Consider the following 20,824-nt stretch of genomic DNA (forward strand, 5'->3'; position numbering starts at 1 on the left):
TGTCCGTGGGAGGAATATGGCCGTTGACATGCCTGGTGAAAATACCAAAAAAATCAGCTCTTCGGTGTGGAAGTATTTCACCAGAAATGCGGACAACATTTGTCAAGCCGTGTGTTCCCTTTGTCAAGCTGTAATAAGTAGGGGTAAGGACGTTAACCACCTCGGAACATCCTCCCTTATACGTCACCTGCAGCGCATTCATAATAAGTCAGTGACAAGTTCAAAAACTTTGGCCGACAGCGGAAGCAGTCCACTGACCAGTAAATCCCTTCCTCTTGTAACCAAGCTCACGCAAACCACCCCACCAACTCCCTCAGTGTCAATTTCCTCCTTCCCCAGGAATGCCAATAGTCCTGCAGGCCATGTCACTGGCAATTCTGATGATTCCTCTCCTGCCTGGGATTCCTCCGATGCATCCTTGCGTGTAACGCCTACTGCTGCTGGCGCTGCTGTTGTTGCTGCTGGGAGTCGATGGTCATCCCAGAGGGGAAGTCGTAAGCCCACTTGTACTACTTCCAGTAAGCAATTGACTGTTCAACAGTCCTTTGCGAGGAAGATGAAATATCACAGCAGTCATCCTGCTGCAAAGCGGATAACTGAGGCCTTGACAACTATGTTGGTGTTAGACGTGCGTCCGGTATCCGCCGTTAGTTCACAGGGAACTAGACAATTTATTGAGGCAGTGTGCCCCCGTTACCAAATACCATCTAGGTTCCACTTCTCTAGGCAGGCGATACCGAGAATGTACACGGACGTCAGAAAAAGACTCACCAGTGTCCTAAAAAATGCAGTTGTACCCAATGTCCACTTAACCACGGACATGTGGACAAGTGGAGCAGGGCAGGGTCAGGACTATATGACTGTGACAGCCCACTGGGTAGATGTATGGACTCCCGCCGCAAGAACAGCAGCGGCGGCACCAGTAGCAGCATCTCGCAAACGCCAACTCTTTCCTAGGTAGGCTACGCTTTGTATCACCGGTTTCCAGAATACGCACACAGCTGAAAACCTCTTACGGCAACTGAGGAAGATCATCGCGGAATGGCTTACCCCAATTGGACTCTCCTGTGGATTTGTGGCATCGGACAACGCCAGCAATATTGTGTGTGCATTAAATATGGGCAAATTCCAGCACGTCCCTTGTTTTGCACATACCTTGAATTTGGTGGTGCAGAATTTTTTAAAAAACGACAGGGGCGTGCAAGAGATGCTGTCGGTGGCCAGAAGAATTGCGGGACACTTTCGGCGTACAGGCACCACGTACAGAAGACTGGAGCACCACCAAAAACTACTGAACCTGCCCTGCCATCATCTGAAGCAAGAAGTGGTAACGAGGTGGAATTCAACCCTCTATATGCTTCAGAGGTTGGAGGAGCAGCAAAAGGCCATTCAAGCCTATACAATTGAGCACGATATAGGAGGTGGAATGCACCTGTCTCAAGCGCAGTGGAGAATGATTTCAACGTTGTGCAAGGTTCTGATGCCCTTTGAACTTGCCACACGTGAAGTCAGTTCAGACACTGCCAGCCTGAGTCAGGTCATTCCCCTCATCAGGCTTTTGCAGAAGAAGCTGGAGACATTGAAGGAGGAGCTAACACGGAGCGATTCCGCTAGGCATGTGGGACTTGTGGATGGAGCCCTTAATTCGCTTAACAAGGATTCACGGGTGGTCAATCTGTTGAAATCAGAGCACTACATTTTGGCCACCATGCTCGATCCTAGATTTAAAGCCTACCTTGGATCTCTCTTTCCGGCAGACACAAGTCTGCTGGGGTTGAAAGACCTGCTGGTGAGAAAATTGTCAAGTCAAGCGGAACGCGACCTGTCAACATCTCCTCCTTCACATTCTCCCGCAACTGGGGGTGCGAGGAAAAGGCTCAGAATTCCGAGCCCACCCGCTGGCGGTGATGCAGGGCAGTCTGGAGCGACTGCTGATGCTGACATCTGGTCCGGACTGAAGGACCTGACAACGATTACGGACATGTCGTCTACTGTCACTGCATATGATTCTCTCACCATTGAAAGAATGGTGGAGGATTATATGAGTGACCGCATCCAAGTAGGCACGTCACACAGTCCGTACTTATACTGGCAGGAAAAAGAGGCAATTTGGAGGCCCTTGCACAAACTGGCTTTATTCTACCTAAGTTGCCCTCCCACAAGTGTGTACTCCGAAAGAGTGTTTAGTGCCGCCGCTCACCTTGTCAGCAATCGGCGTACGAGGTTACATCCAGAAAATGTGGAGAAGATGATGTTCATTAAAATGAATTATAATCAATTCCTCCGCGGAGACATTGACCAGCAGCAATTGCCTCCACAAAGTACACAGGGAGCTGAGATGGTGGATTCCAGTGGGGACGAATTGATAATCTGTGAGGAGGGGGATGTACACGGTGATATATCGGAGGATGATGATGAGGTGGACATCTTGCCTCTGTAGAGCCAGTTTGTGCAAGGAGAGATTAATTGCTTCTTTTTTGGGGGGGGTCCAAACCAACCCGTCATATCAGTCACAGTCGTGTGGCAGACCCTGTCACTGAAATGATGGGTTGGTTAAAGTGTGCATGTCCTGTTTTGTTTATACAACATAAGGGTGGGTGGGAGGGCCCAAGGACAATTCCATCTTGCACCTCTTTTTTCTTTTATTTTTCTTTGCGTCATGTGCTGTTTGGGGAGGGTTTTTTGGAAGGGCCATCCTGCGTGACACTGCAGTGCCACTCCTAGATGGGCCCGGTGTTTGTGTCGGCCACTAGGGTTGCTTATCTTACTCACACAGTCAGCTACCTCATTGCGCCTCTTTTTTTCTTTGCGTCATGTGCTGTTTGGGGAGGGTTTTTTGGAAGGGACATCCTGCGTGACACTGCAGTGCCACTCCTAGATGGGCCCGGTGTTTGTGTCGGCCACTAGGGTCGCTTATCGTACTCACACAGTCAGCTACCTCATTGCGCCTCTTTTTTTCTTTGCGTCATGTGCTGTTTGGGGAGGGTTTTTTGGAAGGGCCATCCTGCGTGACACTGCAGTGCCACTCCTAGATGGGCCCGGTGTTTGTGTCGGCCACTAGGGTCGCTTATCTTACTCACACAGTCAGCTACCTCATTGCGCCTCTTTTTTTCTTTGCGTCATGTGCTGTTTGGGGAGGGTTTTTTGGAAGGGACATCCTGCGTGACACTGCAGTGCCACTCCTAGATGGGCCCGGTGTTTGTGTCGGCCACTAGGGTCGCTTATCTTACTCACACAGTCAGCTACCTCATTGCGCCTCTTTTTTTCTTTGCGTCATGTGCTGTTTGGGGAGGGTTTTTTGGAAGGGCCATCCTGCGTGACACTGCAGTGCCACTCCTAGATGGGCCCGGTGTTTGTGTCGGCCACTAGGGTCGCTTATCTTACTCACACAGTCAGCTACCTCATTGCGCCTCTTTTTTTCTTTGCGTCATGTGCTGTTTGGGGAGGGTTTTTTGGAAGGGCCATCCTGCGTGACACTGCAGTGCCACTCCTAGATGGGCCCGGTGTTTGTGTCGGCCACTAGGGTCGCTTATCTTACTCACACAGTCAGCTACCTCATTGCGCCTCTTTTTTTCTTTGCGTCATGTGCTGTTTGGGGAGGGTTTTTTGGAAGGGACATCCTGCGTGACACTGCAGTGCCACTCCTAGATGGGCCCGGTGTTTGTGTCGGCCACTAGGGTCGCTTATCTTACTCACACAGTCAGCTACCTCATTGCGCCTCTTTTTTTCTTTGCGTCATGTGCTGTTTGGGGAGGGTTTTTTGGAAGGGACATCCTGCGTGACACTGCAGTGCCACTCCTAGATGGGCCCGGTGTTTGTGTCGGCCACTAGGGTCGCTTATCTTACTCACACAGCTACCTCATTGCGCCTCTTTTTTTCTTTGCGTCATGTGCTGTTTGGGGAGGGTTTTTTGGAAGGGCCATCCTGCGTGACACTGCAGTGCCACTCCTAGATGGGCCCGGTGTTTGTGTCGGCCACTAGGGTCGCTTATCTTACTCACACAGTCAGCTACCTCATTGCGCCTCTTTTTTTCTTTGCGTCATGTGCTGTTTGGGGAGGGTTTTTTGGAAGGGACATCCTGCGTGACACTGCAGTGCCACTCCTAGATGGGCCCGGTGTTTGTGTCAGCCACTAGGGTCGCTAATCTTACTCACACAGCTACCTCATTGCGCCTCTTTTTTTCTTTGCGTCATGTGCTGTTTGGGGAGGGTTTTTTGGAAGGGACATCCTGCGTGACCCTGCAGTGCCACTCCTAGATGGGCCCGGTGTTTGTGTCGGCCACTAGGGTCGCTTATCTTACTCACACAGTGACCTCGGTGCAAATTTTAGGACTAAAAATAATATTGTGAGGTGTGAGGTATTCAGAATAGACTGAAAATGAGTGGAAATTATGGTTTTTGAGGGTAATAATACTTTGGGATCAAAATGACCCCCAAATTCTATGATTTAAGCTGTTTTTTAGGGTTTTTTGAAAAAAACACCCGAATCCAAAACACACCCGAATCCGACAAAAAAAATTCGGTGAGGTTTTGCCAAAACGCGGTCGAACCCAAAACACGGCCGCGGAACCGAACCCAAAACCAAAACACAAAACCCGAAAAATTTCAGGCGCTCATCTCTAGTATATATACATATATATAATATATATATATATACTGTATGTATATATATGTATATATATATATATATATATATATATAGTCGAAGTAGAAATTTTGAAGTGGGGATATGCAAAAGTCAAGGACGTAATTATGCGCGCGCCTATAATATATCTAGAAAATCCCTGCGGCTGGGATGCGACAGGGCCCCCTCTCTTAAGTACCCCAGGCCCCCAAAGCTTTAAACCAGCTCTGCCTGGCGGTCAACATACTGCCCCCGGGACCCCGGTAGCAGAATGCCGGCGGTGGGGGTGAGTGCAACAAAGCCCATTGTGGGCTCACGCTCGTCACACAGTGGGCTCGGCTATGGGTGTTGCGGATACCCACATTGCTGCAATCCCCGCATGGGGGGGCCATGAATCCTGAGGGGGGGGGCACCACAATTTATTTTTCCTACGCCCTCCCCAACCACAAAACATTCTGGTGCCCCTAACTGGTGGCAAAAACGTTCTGTGCAGATGCAGAACGACCCATTGTGATATGGCTAGCAGTGCCTCCTTACCTGCAGCAAGACTGATATGCTGCGGCATTTGGGGGCTGCAACTGGACTCTTCTTCAAAACGAGGGCACGTCATCCCCGTGTTGTAGGAGAGCCAGACCTAGAGGGTCTCTGTCACAGGTAAGGCAGTTTATTTTCCATTCCAAGCATTCTAATGGTGCTTTCCCTGTCTATAAACCATCTGACATGTTTTATAGCGATTGCCGATGCTAGTTGTAAGCATGCACAAGCTCGTGAAAGGAAATATATGTATGTAAGAGATGAAAGGTTTATATACGGGTGTGGTTCATTAGGTCGACATGCATTAGGTCGACATACATTGGGTCGACCACTAATGGTCAACATGCATTTGGTCAACATGGTCATTAGGTTGACATGGAAAAATGTCGACATGAGGTTTTTTTTTTACTGTTTATGGTGTCGTTTTCTTCGTAAAGTGATGGGGAACCCCAATTAGTGCACTGTGCACTCGGCACAGGTTACTGTTCCCAATTGTAGTCCACGTGGATCATTAAATATGAAAGGACAAAAAATGTTTTGTTTTTTTTTAAACTAATGTCAACCTTTTTCCTTGTCGACCTAATGACCACATCGATCTAATGACCATGTTGACCTAATGACCATATTGACATAATGACCATGTTGACCTAATGCATGTCGACCATTATTGGTCGACCCAATGTATGTCGACCTAATGCATGTCACCTAACAGCCGCCATCCCTATATACAGTATATTGGACACCTAGCTCTGCTTCCCCCCCACATATATACATTACGTATTCTGAGCAGGCGGCAAGGTCTGACTTTATACCATTGCTCATGTCACTATGCTATGGCTGAGCAGTTTCTAGCTGTTTGAGTCAATGCAATACTGATCACTACCCCCTCTACCTCCACTTCTGCAAGACGCTGTTGTACCTCCCCCTTTGTCTGCTAAATGTTAGGTAAAGGTCATGCTGTAAAAGGTTATTGTAATAACGGTTTAGGAGAAATTAGTATATCCAGTACTATGGAGACAGAATACAAGACTTAATATAAGAATTCCATTTGCTCTTGTACCCCATGGGAGGCTGCAAAGGTAAATGATCAACACAAGACTGCAGCTGTATAAATTCCAGGATTAAACCACCAGGGGGCACACTGGAATGGAATCTTATTAACATCAGAGAGCATTCAACTGGTGTATTTCATCTATGGCAGAGATTAATTATTATTATTATTCAGAGTTAAGTATGTAACAGATTTGCTGTAGATAAAATTATAATAGTGACTGCTACCGGTGTTGCCTGAAAGTGAACCTGTCATAACTACTTTATTAATTAAGTCATACACGAAAACTCAATTATATCAGACTAGATGTATTAAATCTTCAGAGAGAGATAAAGTGGAGAGAGATAAAGTACCAACCAATTAACTTCTAACTGCCATGCTACAGGCCTTGTTTGGAAAATGACAGCTAGGAGCTGATTGATTAGTACTTCATCTCTCTCTCTCTACTTTATTTCTCTCCAATGGGCCTATTTATCAACAAGTGATAAAACTCGGTCATTTTACAGGCTGTGTTTGAAAAATGCCTTCTCACACATGCAGACAAACAGTGGTAGCTGCTCAATCATTCTGGAGATAATTATATATCAGGTGCTAGAAAAGGGGAGGGGTCTGTCTGCTGTGTTTGAAAAGAGGCGAGTTATGGTAGACTTACCATGCTTACCTCTCTTTCTGCAAGGTACACTGGGTTTCACAGGGAAAACATCGGGGTGTAGAGTGGGATCTTGATCCAGAGGCACCATCAGGCAAAGCTTTGACTGTCCCAGGATGCAATGGGGCCTCATCTATAACCCCGCCTCCAGGCACTGAGAACTCAGTTTTGTTAACCAGTCAAATGCAGGAGCAGGTAAAAGAGACTGCAGATGTTAGTCACATAGAACCACATTCTCACAACAGGAGAAGGGACCAGTGGCTAATGCCATACAAACCCAAAGAAGCTAGGTGCATCAGGATGGGTGCCCTGTGGAACCCAGTGTACCTCACAGAAAGAGAATTAACCATGGTAAGTCTACCATAACTCTCCTTTTCTGCAGCGGGGTACACTGTGTTCCATAGGGAAAACATCGGGGTTGTCCTAAAGCAGTTCCTCAAGGGAGGGTAAACACCCTAGCGGGCAAGAGAACCCGGCGTCCAAAGGAAGCATCCTGGGAGGCGGAAGTATCAAAGGCACAGGGGGTCATTCCGAGTTGTTCGCTCGTTATTTTTTTCTCGCAACGGAGCGATTAGTCGCTAATGCGCATGCGCCAAGTAAATTTGCTATGCAGTTAGGTATTTTACTCACGGCATTACGAGGTTTTTTCTTCGTTCTGGTGATCGTAATGTGATTGACAGGAAGTGGGTGTTTCTGGGCGGAAACTGGGCGTTTTATGGGTGTGTGCGAAAAAACGCTACCGTTTCTGGGAAAAACGCGGGAGTGGCTGGAGAAACGGAGGAGTGTCTGGGCGAACGCTGGGTGTGTTTGTGACGTCAAACCAGGAACGACAAGCACTGAACTGATCGCAGATGCCGAGTAAGTGTGGAGCTACTCAGAAACTGCTAAGAACTGTCTATTCGCAATTTTGCTAATCTTTCGTTCGTAATTTTGATAAGCTAAGATTCACTCCCAGTAGGCGGCGGCTTAGCATGTGCAAAGCTGCTAAAAGCAGCTTGCGAGCGAACAACTCGGAATGACCCCCATAGACCCTAATGAATGTGTTCACTGAGGACCACGTAGCCGCCTTGCACAATTGTTCTGGGGACGCGCCACGGCGGGCCGCCCAAGAAGGTCCAACAGACCGAGTAGAATGGGCTTTAACTGCAGCAGGAGCTGCGAGTCCAACCTGCGCATAGGCTTGTGCAATCACCATTCTAATCCACCTGGCCAAGGTTTGCTTATTCGCAGGCCAGCCACGTTTGTGAAAACCAAACAATACAAAAAGGGCATCTGACCTCCTTATGTAGGCAGTTTTCTCCACATAGACATGGAGAGCCCTAACCACATCCAAAAAATGTTCTTTGGGAGACAAATCTGAAGAGACAAAGGCCCGAACCACAATCTATTGGTTAAGGTGAAAAGATGACACCACCTTAGGCAAATAGCCGGGGCAAGTTCGTAGAACCGCCCGGTCCCAGTGGAATATGAGAAAGGGTGGACGACAGGACAAAGCACAAAGTCCGACACCCGTCTTGCAGAGGCAGTGGCCAGCAAGAACAGGACCTTGGCTGTGAGCCATTTAAGGTCCATCGAATCAAGAGGTTCAAATGGAGACTCTTGCATGGCATTCAGCACAACAGACAAATTTCATGGAGCCACAGGAGGAACATAGGGAGGCTGAATCCGAATAACGCCCTGAATTAACGTCTGAACATCATGTATAGAGGCAATTTTTCCCTGAAACCAAGCCGACAAGGCAGATTGTCCAGTCCTCTTTGCAGAAAAGCCAGTAGTCTAGAAGGTCTGAAAAATATGGACATCGTAATTATTCTCAGCACACCAGGTGAAGTAAGAATTCCAAACCCTGTAATAAATCCGTGCAGAGGCCGATTTGCGGGCTTTCAACATAATTTGAACAACCGCCTCTGAAAATCCTTTGGCTCCCAGGAGTGATGCTTCAAGAGCCACGCCATCATAGCCAGTCTGGCCAGGAATGGGTAGAGACAAGGGCCCTGTACGAGGAGGTTTGGTTGTTAAGGAAGTCATTGAGGAAGTCGATAGGCCCTGCAGGTCTGAGAACCAATGCCTTCTGGGCCACGCTGAAGTGACTAGAAGCAGTAGTCCTCCTTCCTGTTTGAACTTCTGTTGAACCCTGGGCAGGAGTGACACTGGAGGGAACATGTAAGGCAGCCGAAAGCTCCATGGTACTGCCAGTGCGTCCATGAACGCTGCTTGAGGATCCCTGGTCCGAGATCCGAAGACCAAAACCTTGTGATTGTGTTGAGATGCCATGAGATCCACGTCCGATAGACCCCACCTGTCCACTAGGAGTTGAAAGTCTTCTGGATGAAGACTCCAATCTCCAGCGTGTATGTCCTGACGACTGAGGTAGTCTGCTTCCCAGTCCAGGATACCCGGGATGAACACTGCCAATATACTTGCCAGATGGTGTTCTGCCCAACAAAGGATTTTTGACACTTCCTTCATAGCCATGTGGCTTCGAGTGCCGCCTTGATGGTTTATGTATGCCACTGTTGTGGCGTTGTCTGACTATACTTGAACCGGTCTGTTCCGTACCAAAGGCAGGGCAAGTGATAATGCATTGAATACCGCCCTCAGCTCTAGGGTGTTAATTGGAAGGAGTGATTCTTCCTTGGTCCACCGACCCTGAAACGAGTGTTGCTCCAACACCCTCCCCATCCCCTCAGACTGGCATCCGTCGTCAGGAGGACTCAGTCGGGTATCCAGAAGGGACAGCCCCTGCTCAATTGCTGGTCCTGGAGCCACCAGGTCAGCGACAAACAAACCTCCAGAGTCAACAAGATCATTTGGGATCTGATCTGATGAGGCAGGCCATCCCACTTGGTAAGACTTAATCGTTGGAGTGTTAATTAATCGAATGTCAACATCATCAGGCCAAGTACTTGCATCGCAAAGTGAATCGACACTCTGGAGTGACGGATGTAGTGTCTTATCCTGTCCTGGATTTTCAGGACCTTGTCTGGAGACAGGAACAGTCTCTGACTGTTAGTGTCCAGAAGCGCCCCTAGGTGCACCATGCTCTGAGCTGGGACCAGTGAGGACTTCTTCCAATTAATCAGCCATCCGTGGGCTTGTAAGCAACTCACTGTCAATTGTAGATGACTGAGGAGGACATTGTGGGAACTTGCGAGAATCAGCAGGTCGTCCAAATATGGTAGGATTCTGACTCCCTGGCGATGGAGGTGTGCCGTCATCATGGCCATAACCTTGGTGAAGATCCGAGGAGTCGTGGCCAGTCCGAACGGCAGAGCCTGGAATTGGTAGTGACTGTCACCAATAGCAAACAGCAGGAACGGCTGATGCGATATGGCAATAGGAATATGCAGATAAGCGTCCTGTACATCCAACACAATACAGCTCAATGTTTCCATACGAAACTTGGCTACCCTCACAAATTTGTTCAGTGACTTGAGGTTGAGTATAGGCCTAAAAGACCCATTGGGTTACTGCACTAGAAACAGGGTCAAATAACAGCCTCTGCCACGCTGGGACTGAGGTACCGGAACAACCACTCCTGTACTCAGGAGGGAACCTACTACCGTTTGTAGAGCCTACGCCTTCAACAGATCCGAAGGGAGTACCGTAGTGCAGAACTGGTGAGGGGGACGTCTCTTGAAGGAGACAGTGTACCCATGAGAGATAACTTCCAGTATCCAAGCATCTGAAGTGGTCTTTAACCAGACCTGGGCGAACTGTAGAAGTCAGCCTCCCACCCTGGGGTCCCCCAAGGGGAGGCCCGCCTCGTCATCCAGCAGGTTTGTTTTGTTTTGAAGCAGGCTGAAGGCTGCTCAGGACTGTTTCATCTTGGGTTTGGTGGTCTTGGGAGCACAAGATTGTCTGGGGTAAGTCTGACCCTTGGCTTTCCCTTGAGGTCACAAGGAACAAAAAGTGGTAGTCTTCGCCTTCTGTGTAGAAGGATTAGTAGGAGGAAGAAAAGCAGTCTTAGCAGCTGCTAATTCAGACACAATTTTATTCAGGTCTTCTCCAAATAAAATGTCCCTGGTGAAGGGGAGTACCTCCAAGGTCTTCTTTGAGTCCAGATCCACTATCCATGACCTTAACCACAGTATGCGGCGAGCCAGGACAAACGTGGATGACGCTTGGGCTGCCAGCACCAGGACAGACGTGGATGAAGCTTTGGCTGCCAGCACCTCAGAGGAAGCCTCCTGAATGTAATAAGTGGTGCATATGTGAGGCAGGTATTGTCTGGCATTGTCAGAAATATCCTCGGGCAGCTCATCCTCTAACGCCTGAACCCACGCCTCAATACCTTTTGCGGCCCAAGAGGCAGCTATCATGGGTCTATGAATGGCCCCTGTGAGGTATTATATAGATTTCAGGCATCCCTCCACACACTTATCTGTCGGTTCCTTCAGGGAGGTGACAGGCAGAGTACACGACACCACGAGACGGGTGACTTGAGAATCCACCGGCAGCGGATTCTTCCATTTACTACATAACTCTGCAGAGAGAGGATATCGAGCCGAAGCCCGTTTAGGCAGCGGGAGTTTCTTACCTGGGGTAGACCAGGGTTCCCGCCTGATGTCCACAAGATGATCAGAATGGGGTAATACAGTTTTAACCACTTTCTGTTGTTTAAACATATCAGTTTTCTTGGCCACTGTAGTGGAATCCTCATACTCAGTGATTTGTAGGATCTGCTTAATAGCAGCCACCAGGGCAGAGACATCAACCTGTGAGAAAGAATCCTCATCAGTAACACAGGATTCAGAGTCTGACAGGATCGTATGCTCCCCCTCCTCATCAGATGAAACATCAGAGAGGTTAGTGGATTGTGAGGAGGAAGCAGCCTGCTTAGAGAACCCAGGGACACGGTAGTGACCTGGAGTAGATTTCTGTCTAACCAAAGACTGATTTAACTGTTGCAGCTGGGTAGACAAATTTTCTGCCTAAGGCGGATTTACTATAGGGACAACTTGTAGTGGCAGTGGCACCGGAGGTCCCATAGAGGGGGCTAAACAGTCCACCAGAGTCCCCGGGAGGGTAGTGAACATAGCCCATGCTAGCTCCATTATAGTTACAGGAGCTGCAGGCTGACTGGGGGGTGTATGACATTTAGAACACAGACCATCACACAATACTTCCCCCTCAGGTAAATCTCTGGAGCATACCTTGCAACTTACAGGAGCCTCCAGAGTTTTACTGCCCTTATTGTTAGACATTGTAATAAAGCAACAATCAGGCTATTAGTACGATTAAGCCAGACAGAGTACACAGCCTGCAGACAAAGTACACAACCAGCATCAGAGATCATCAACTTGTAAACTACATCCCGTTGTACTTATCCCTATAAAATATCCGTATAGGGATAAGTACTGTGTACACTATATTAGAGAACCCCGACGCACCTAGTCCTTTAGGGTACAGAATATAGTGATAGCTACCTTAGATGGGATACACATGAGAGTGAAACCATACAGCAGATACAGGCACACACAGTCACAGGCAATGCAGGGATTATTATAAGCACAATAAAACTGCACTGGACTAGTATACATATATATATATATATATATATATATAAACACAGCGCGGTCCTAGACCGGAGGTATTTATCAGAATACTCGTATTCTGTAATAGGTTCACTCTTTCTTAACTAATGCTGTCTGTAAAAAGACATGGAATACTCAAGTGTCTGTAAAGTCTCAGCGCTGTGTACAGGTGGCTTTACAGGGGAGACCTTGACCTGCAATCCCAGAGACCAGCAGCAGCTATGCTTAGAAGATGGCGCCCAGTGTCTCTGTCAGGAACTGAGGGAGAGTGTGAGGCAGCTTCAGGGCGGGAAATCTGCGAGGAGATGGCACCCTGGGCTGGGGTAGGGGCTACAGGTCAAGCACCGGCTTCCCTATGCTGGACCTCACCGCCGGTACTATGGAGCCTTACCAGTAGGGGCGCTAGTACACCCGACCTGTACTCCTATGCCCTGGCGGATATAGTGGGGTCCCTGGTAGGTGACAGTGTCCACGGCAGCGTCGCAGTCCATCTCCCTAGACTGCGATCGACCAGGAACGCGATTTAGTGGTGGGTCCCGCCTGGGGGACCCTCTTACCTCCACCCTTCGTAGCAGACACGCGAACCAGGAGAGTGTCTGCGACCATGTGCCTAAGTTGGAGCGTCTCCGCCGCAAGTACCCGGGAACTGAGCCGCGGGAGTATGCAATGCCACTTGGGAGGTGACGGAGACGCAGCACTGAATGTCACCCTAACATAACAGTGCTGCGGCCCTTGAAGTCTTCTTAGCTTTTTCAGGGCTGCCCGGTGCAGCCTACCTGTTAGGTGACCTTCTGCCTGCAGGAACCTCTCAAAACTAAATTGAGCTCTCAGTGCCTGGAGGCGGGGTTATTGAGGAGGCCCCAAATGCATCCTGGAACAGTCAAAGCTTTTCCTGATGGTGCCTCTGGATCAAGATCCCGCTCTACACCCCGATGTTTTCCCTGTGGGACACAATGTAGCCCGCTGCAGAAATGAAAGCTATGAACTGATTTGTTTGTGCTTAATCTCTCTCCACGCATGCAATGCACATAGTTGAGCAATTATTTGCAACTGCGCATATTCCAACTTTCTGAAAACCCCTCAACCTAAGTGTACGCACAAAGGGGCTGTTGCGATCGGGGCAGACGGTATCAGAAATGGCACAGCAAAGTGATGGGAGTACCTGGGCAATGACTGGGAGATAGCTAGAAGAGGATGTAAAAACCAATCAGCTTCTTTCATTTTGCACGCTGTGCTAGAGCAATTTTTTTTTTTTTTACCAATGTAACACTTTCTAACACTCTAAAGGTGGGTACACACTGGCCGATATATCGTCCATTCCCTTGAACGGACGATATATCACAGGTCCGTTGGCCAGTGTGTACGGCCGATATGTCTGTGAACTTCGTCATTCACAGACGTATCGTGTCGGCCCCGCAGCACAGCTGACGGGCAATATATCTACCGATATATTGACGCGTCGCTGTGTTTGTACGGGCGGTCGGCCGACCGCCCGTACACATGCTGCGGCAGCCGGCGGTGATTGACAGCTGAACTTGGCAGGCGTTTGTACACGCCCACCCAGTTCATGACGTCAGTCCCCGACGGATCGGGCAGTGTGCATGCTCAACACACTGCCCGATCCATCCATAGATATATCTATCAGTGTGTACCCACCTTAAGTATTACCTCTCACCCAGAGCTGTAACTAGACTTTTTGGTGCCCTAAGCCAGAAAGAGAATTGGCTCGTTGTTATTCAGTTATTTATTAAATAAGTTTATTAAATAACACATCTCAATATACTTCCATAACGAGGATTCAACCCCATAACCTGCTGCATTCCAATCAAACGCCCTACTCATTGAGCTATCTGCAATTGAGCAGATCTATGTGGTGTGCAGCCACACAGCCAATTATTTACAGTCACACACTACATACAGTAGATCTGCTCAACTGCAATGCTGATGGATTTTTCACAAAGTACAAGGTGAGCTTCAAAGAAATAGAATTCTCTAACTTTCCATGCTAGGGCAGATAGTTCGATGAATAGAATGTCTGACTGCAATGCCACAGGCAATGGGTTTGAATCTCGGGTATGTCAGAATTTTGTTTGTGAATGCTGTATAGGTATTAGTGATGGAAGGGGTGGGGGAAGGAGACAGGGCAGTCAGGAGATGCTGGGCTTCCAAAAGGGAGGAAGCTACAAGTGAAAGCAATTAAAACTGATAATTGATAAATGTGCCGCCAACAGCGCCCCCTACCCTGCAGTGCTATGTGTGGGGACACACCCTGCACCACCCTAGTTAAGGCCCGGCTCTCACCTATGTGAGTCCAAGTCCCGCCCCCATAGAGTTGGCAAGTATGTCTGTAAAGGTGGGTATATACTTGACCAACATGTCGGCATCCCCGCCATCACACCGAACGAGCCGACGGTCAAGGTAAGTCTATACTTAATGATTGGTCGCTCACTGTGTTGGCAGGATCCCCAGCCCAACTGTGACATCAGACCCCTGCAGCAAATGTATAGGTGGTTCGCGGTTCAAGCTGGACATATCGGCCAGTGTGTACCCAGCATAAGATCTTCAGGTTGTATTGTGACCCTCATGAGAGTTTATTTATTTATTTATTTATTAACAGTTTCTTATATAGCGCAGCAAATTCCGTTGTGCTTTACAATTTGAAATAAGAATAACAAACTGGGTGATAACAGTCATAGAGGTAGGAAGGCCCTGCTCGCAAGCTTAAAATCTATAGGGAAATAGCACCTTTCATTGTGTACATATGCCTATCTATTGCATAGAATGAGAAGACATGTGAGGATATGTGTGGACTGTACAGAGTGGATGCAATTTGTTAGGAAGGTTTATGAAAGTTATGTGGGCGGTTCTGGAATTTGATATGCTTGCCTAAAGAGGTGAGTTTTCAGGGAACGCTTGAAGGTTTGGAGACTAGAGGAGAGTCTTATTGTGCGTGGTAGATCATTCCACAGAGTGGGTGCAGCCCGATGAAAGTCCTGCAGTCGTGAGTGGGAGCGAGTAATGAGTGTGGATGAGAGACGCAGGTCTTGTGAAGAGCGGAGAGGTTGTGTTGGGAGATATTTTGTGATAAGCGAAGTGATGTACGTTGGTGTAGTTTGGTTAATGGCCTTGTGTGTGAGTAAAAGTATTTTATATTGAATGCGGTAGAGTACAGGTAACCAATGGAGGGACTGACAGAGTGGATCTGCAGACGATGAACGTCTAGCGAGGAAGATAAGCCTCGCCGCTGCATTCAGAATGGATTGTAGTGGTGAGAGTCTCGTTTTGGGAAGACCAGTTAGGAGACTATTGCAATAATCAATGTGGGAGATAATGAGAGCGTGGATTAGAGTTTTAGCAGTGTCTTGTGTAAGGTATGGTCATATTTTGGATATGTTTTTTTAGATGCATGTAACATGATCTTGAGACAGATTGAATGTGGGGAACAAAGGACAGATCAGAGTCAAGGATGACACCTAGGCAGCGAGCTTGTGGAGTAGGGTAGATAGTCGAGTTTTCAACAGTGATAGAGATATCAGGTTGGTACTTAGTATTGGCCGGTGGAAATATAATTAACTCTGTCTTTGAAATATTCAGTTTGAGGTGGCGAGATGTCATCCAGGATGAAATGGCAGAAAGGCATTCAGTGACACGGTCCAGTACAGATAGGGACAAGTCAGGGGAGGATAGGTAGATCTGAGTATCATCTGCGTACAGATGATACTGAAAACCAAAAGAGCTGATTAGTTTAACAAGAGATGAGGTATAGATAGAGAGAAGCAGAGGACCCAAGACTGAGCCTTGCGGTACTCCAACTGAAAGAGGTAGCGAAGAGGAGGTAGATTCAGAGAAGCGAACACTGAAGGAGCGAATAGATAAGTACGATAGGAACCAAGAAAGGGCTGTGTCTTTAAGACCTAGGGATTGTAGTGTCTGTATGAAAAGAGAGTGGTCTACAGTGTCAAATGCAGCAGATAGATCTAGAAGAATAAGTAGTGAGTAGTGGCCTTTAGACTTCATAGTGACCAAATCATTAACCACTTTAGTCAGTGCTGTCTCTGTGGAATATTGGGAACGGAAGCCTGACTGAAGTGGGTCCAACAAAGTGTATGAGTTAAGAAAGTGTGTGAGTCGAGTGTAGGCAAGTCTCTCAAGTAGCTTAGAGAGACAAGGGAGCTGAGAGATATGGCGGTAGTTTGAGAGAGCATTAGGGTCAGAATTTTGTTTTTTTAAAATGGGAGTAATCACTACATGCTTGCAGAGTGAAGGAAAAATACCAGTAGAGAGAGAGAGATTACAGATGTTAGTTAAGGTAGGGATGAGCACCAGAGACAGAGCTTTACTTATTTGTGAGGGTAAAGGATCAAGAGGAAAGGTAGTAGAGAAGCAGGATGAGAAGAGTGATGATACTTAATCTTCATTTGTGGGATCAAATGAAGAAAGAGTGCCAGAGGGTTCAGGTAAAGAACGGAGCAGGTCACTGGCTGCCGAAGAGCATACCATTTCATCTCGGATCTTATCAATCTTCTCCTTGAAGTAGGAAGCAAGATCCTGTGCCTTGATAGTGGCAGGTGGGGTAGGTGCGGGAGGATTCAGAAGTGATTTAAATGTAAAGAGTCATTTGGGGTTAGAGGCTTGAGCAGAGATAAGAGTTTGGAAATATGTTTGTTTGGCAGTGTCCAGGGCATTTTTATAAGAATGGTAGACAGTCTTATATGTGAGGAAGTCACTTGAAATACGAGATTTACGCCACTGACGTTCAAGTTTTCGTGTGAGTTTTTGTAGTTGTCTTGTTAATTGGGAGTGCCATGGTTGACATCTAGGCCTACATGGAGTGTGATGGGTAGCTGGAGCCACTTCATCAAGGGCTAGTTCTAGAGTCTCATTAAGGTGTGATACAGCCATCTCGGGAGAGGTGAATGCAGAAATAGGTGAAAGCAGTTGTTGGAGTGAAGTAAAAAGTTCTTGAAGATTAATTGTGTTAATATTTCTGCGGGTTTGAGGAAGATTGGAGGACTTCAGCAACACAGGGTTTGAATTAACAGAGGAGAGCATGCAGGTGATAAGGTTGTGATCTGAGAGTGGGAAAGGAGTGTTAGTGAGTTCAGAGATGGAGCATAGTCTGGTGAATACTAGATCAAGGCAGTGGCCCGCCTGATGAGTAGAGGAGTCAGTCCATTGGGAGAGGCCAAGAGAGGAGGTTAGAGAGAGTAGTTTGGAGGCGTGCGCAGCAGATTTTGGACAATCAATAGCAATATTGAAATCACCCATGATAATGGTGGAGCTGTCAGAGGATAGGAAGTGAGAGAGCCAGGCAGAAAAATCTTCCAAAAATTGTTTTGGATGCCCAGGTGGGCGGTAGATAGCTGCAACACGCAGAGAGAAAGGAGAGTAAACCCTAATGGAATGTACTTCAAATGATGTAAATGTGAGTGATGGAACCTGTGGTAGAACAGTGTATGCAAAAGATTGGGAAAGTAAAAGTCCAACTCCTCCTCCTTTATGGTTATCGGGTCTGGAGGTGTGTGTAACGTGGAGACCACCATGTGCCAGTGCTGCAGGGGAGGCTGTGTCAGATTGTGTGAGCCAGGTTTGTGTTATAGCCAGTAGATTGATGTTGTTGGATATGAAGAGGTCATGGATGGATGTTAATTTGTTACAAACAGAGCGTGCATTCCATGAGGCACATTTTAGTGATGTGGAGGGTGATGGACATGTGATGTTTATGAGAGTTGCTGTCATACTTGCCTACTTTTGAAAAAGCATTTCAGGAAGATTGTGAAAGTAACACCTATCAGTGCGGACGTGTACCGCTACATCTGAGAGGCGTGTCATGAAAATTACTTACATCCAAATGTAAATGAGCCCCAAAGTTAGTAAGATCTACTTGTTGAAGAAAAGACACTGATATTTTGCAGGATTTTTTTGTGTATTGTGTTTTACAAGAGGTTCCATATACTGTAAGTGGCCACAAGAAACCTTTAAAATGCATGTAGCCATAGGGATCATTGGGGGTCATTCCGAGTTGTTAGCCGATTTTCGCAACGGAGCGATTAAGGCAAAAATGCGCATGCGGTTAGTATTTTAGCACAAAACTTAGTAGATTTACTCACGTCCTAATGAAGAATTTTCATCGTTGAAGTGTTCGGAGTGTGATTGACAGGAAGTGGGTGTTTCTGGGCGGAAACTGGCCGTTTTCTGGGAGTGTGCGGAAAAACGCAGGCGTGCCAGGATAAAACGCAGGAGTGTCTGGAGAAAAGGGGGAGTGGCTGGCCGAACGCAGGGCGTGTTTGTGACGTCAAACCAGGAACGAAACGGCCTGAGCTGATCGCAATCTGTGAGTAGGTCTGGAGCTACTCAGAAACTGCTAAAAAAAAATTATTCGCAATTCTGTGAATCTTTCGTTCGCTATTCTGCTAAGCTAAGATACACTCCCAGAGGGCGGCGGCCTAGCGTGTGCAATGCTGCTAAAATCTGCTAGCGAGCGAACAACTCGGAATGACCCCCCTTGTGCCTTATAACCAATACAGGGAAATAGCACTGATGATCCCATTTGAATGTATGTATCTCTGATTTCTCTTTTTTTTCAGGGAGGTTAAGGGACTATTCAGGGAGTCAGGGAGATTACTACTATTTCAGGGAGTCTCCTGGAGAATGAGGGAGGGTAGGTAACTATGTGCTGTACTCCATAGCTACAGAGGGTCTTACAGTGATCCATGGTTTAGTGATGATTTTATGTTTCAGAGTTAGATCAGATAATTTTACTGCTCTGGAATCTTCTGCTCCTGTTCTTCCCTGAAACTATAGGTCAGAGAGTGGTCCCATCTGATGTCTTATTCATTATGGGGCATATTTATCACAATTCACATCTCAGATGTGGTTGTGATGCGATCATTTTGATGATACCCGGATGATGGATCGGCATAAACTAGATCACAGGTTCTCAAACTCGGTCCTCAGGACCCCACACAGTGCATGTCTTCCAGGTCTCCTCACAAAATCACAAGTGAAATAATTAGCTCACCTGTGGACCTTTTAAAATGTGTCAGTTAGAGATGAGCGGGTTCGGTTCCTCGGAATCCGAACCCGCCCGAACTTCAGCTTTTTTTACACGGATCCGAGCGACTCGGATCTTCCCGCCTTGCTCGGTTAACCCGAGCGCGCCCGAACGTCATCATGACGCTGTCGGATTCTCGCGAGGCTCGGATTCTATCGCGAGACTCGGATTCTATATAAGGAGCCGCGCGTCGCCGCCATTTTCACACGTGCATTGAGATTGATAGGGAGAGGACGTGGCTGGCGTCCTCTCCATTTAGATTAGAAGAGAGAGAGTGAGATTGAGACAGAGACACTTGATTTACTGGAGCTTAGGAGTACTAGAGAGTGCAGAGTTTACTAGTGACTGACCACTGACCAGTGACCACCAGTGCAGTTTTATTTAATATAATCCGTTCTCTGCCTGAAAAAAACGATACACAGTGACTCAGTCACATACCATATATGTGTGCTCACTGTGCTCAGCCCAGTGTGCTGCATCATCTATGTATAATATCTGACTGTGCTCACACAGCTTAATTGTGGGGGAGACTGGGGAGCAGTTATAGGTTATAGCAGGAGCCAGGAGTACATATTATTAAAATTAAACAGTGCACACTTTTGCTGCAGGAGTGCCACTGCCAGTGTGACTGACCAGTGACCTGACCACACTGACCACCAGTATAGTATACTATATTGTGATTGCCTGAAAAAGTTAAACACTCGTCGTGTGACTTGTGTGGTGTTTTTTTTTTATTCTATAAAAAACTCATTCTGCTGACAGACAGTGTCCAGCAGGTCCGTCATTATATAATATATACCTGTCCGGCTGCAGTAGTGATATATATATATTTTTTATATCATTATTTATCATCCAGTCGCAGCAGACACAGTACGGTAGTTCGCGGCTGTAGCTACCTCTGTGTCGGCACTCGGCAGTCCATCCATAATTGTATACCACCTACCCGTGGTTTTTTTTTCTTTCTTCGTTATACATACTACATCTCATTATCATCCAGTCTATATTAGCAGCAGACACAGTACAGTACGGTAGTCCACGGCTGTAGCTACCTCTGTGTCGGCACTCGGTAGTCCGTCCATAATTGTATACCACCTACCCGTGGTTTTTTTTCTTTCTTCTTTATACATACATACTACATCTCATTATCAACCAGTCTATATTAGCAGCAGACACAGTACAGTACGGTAGTCCATGGCTGTAGCTACCTCTGTGTCGGCACTCGGCAGTCCGTCCATAATTGTATACCACCTACCCGTGGTTTTTTTTTCTTTCTTCTTTATACATACATACTACATCTCATTATCAACCAGTCTATATTAGCAGCAGACACAGTACAGTACGGTAGTCCACGGCTGTAGCTACCTCTGTGTCGGCAC

The sequence above is a fragment of the Pseudophryne corroboree genome, chromosome 10, assembly GCF_028390025.1.
Source record: "Pseudophryne corroboree isolate aPseCor3 chromosome 10, aPseCor3.hap2, whole genome shotgun sequence".
In the NCBI taxonomy this organism is placed as follows: domain Eukaryota; kingdom Metazoa; phylum Chordata; class Amphibia; order Anura; family Myobatrachidae; genus Pseudophryne; species Pseudophryne corroboree.